Raw genomic sequence first — 1,685 nt, 5'->3', positions numbered from 1 at the left:
CTGAAAAGTAGTGGCAAAGTACTGAAAAGTAGTGGCAAAGTGCTGAAAAGTGTAACAAAGTACTGACAAGTTATGGCAAAGTAGTGGCAAAGCACTGAAAAACGTACAAAGTACTGAAAAGTTGTGGCAAAGTGCTGAAAAGTAGTGGCAAAGTACTGAAAAGCAGTGGCAAAGTGCTGAAAAGTTGTGGCAAAGTAGTGGCAAAGCACTGAAATGTGTGGCAAAGTACAGCAAAGTTGTGGCAAAGTGCTGAAAAGTAGTGGCAAAGTACTGAAAAGTTGTAGCAAAGTGCTGAAGAGTAGTGGCAAAGTACTGAAAAGTGTGTGGCAAAGTGCTGAAAAGTAGTGGCAAAGTACTGAAAAGTGTGGCAAAGTACTGAAAAGTTGTGGCAAAGTGCTGAAAAGTAGTGGCAAACTATTGAAAAGCAGTGGCAAAGTGCTGACAAGTGTGGCAAAGTACTGAAACGTTGTGGCAAAGTAGTGGCAAAGCACTGAAATGTGTGGCAAAGTACTGAAAAGTTGTGGCAAAGTGCTGAAAAGTAGTGGCAAAGTACTGACAAGTAAGGCAAAGTACTGAAAAGTAGTGGCAAAGTGCTGAAAAGTAGTGGCAAAGCACTGAAAAGCAGTGGCAAAGTGCTGAAAAGTGTGGCAAAGTACTGAAAAGTTGTGGCAAAGTGCTGAAAAGTAGTGGCAAAGTACTGAAAATAGTGGCAAAGTGCTGAAAAGTGTAACAAAGTACTGACAAGTTATAGCAAAGTAGTGGCAAAGCACTGAAATACGTACAAAGTACTGAAAAGTTGTGGCAAAGTGCTGAAAAGTAGAGGCAAACTACTGAAAAGCAGTGGCAAAGTGCTGAAAAGTTGTGGCAAAGTAGTGGCAAAGCACTGAAATGTGTGGAAAAGTACAGCAAAGTTGTGGCAAAGTGCTGAAAAGTAGTGGCAAAGTACTGAAAAGTTGTGGCAAAGTGCTGAAAAGTAGTGGCAAACTACTGAAAAGCAGTGGCAAATTGCTGAAAAGTGTGGCAAAGTACTGAAAAGTTGTGGCAAAGTCGTGGCAAAGTACTGAAAAGTGTGGCAAAGTACAGCAAATTTGTGGCAAAGTGCTGACAAGTAGTGGCAAAGTACTGAAAAGCAGTGGCAAAGTGCTGAAAAGTGTGGCAAAGTACTGAAAAGTTGTGGCAAAGTCGTGGCAAAGTACTGAAAAGTGTGGCAAAGTACTGAAAAGTTGTGGCAAAGCGCTGAAAAGTAGTGGCAAAGTAATGACAAGTAGTGGCAAAGTGCTGAAAAGTAGTGGCAAAGTAACTGATAAGTTGTGGCAAAGTGCTGAAAAGTAGTGGCAAAGTACATAAAAGTAGTGGCAAAGTGCTGAAAAGTAGTGGCAAAGTACTGAAAAGTGTGGCAAAGCGCTGAAAAGTAGCGGCAAAGTACTGAAAAGTTGTGGCAAAGTGCTGAAAAGAAGTGGCAAACTACTGAAAAGCAGTGGCAAAGCACTGAAATGTGTGGCAAAGTACTGAAGAGTAGTGGCAAAGTACTGAAAAGTGTGGCAAAGTGCTGAAACGTAGTGGCAAAGTACTGAAAAGTTTGGCAAAGTACTGAAAAGTTGTTGCAAAGTGCTGAAAAGCTGTGGCAAACTACTGAAAAGCAGTGGCAAAGTGCTGAAAAGTGTGGCAAAGTTCTGAAACGTTGT

Source organism: Saccoglossus kowalevskii, unplaced genomic scaffold, assembly GCF_978046115.1.
Source record: "Saccoglossus kowalevskii unplaced genomic scaffold, keSacKowa6.1 SCAFFOLD_60, whole genome shotgun sequence".
NCBI lineage: Eukaryota > Metazoa > Hemichordata > Enteropneusta > Harrimaniidae > Saccoglossus > Saccoglossus kowalevskii.
Note: the sequence above shows the minus strand (reverse complement) of the source record.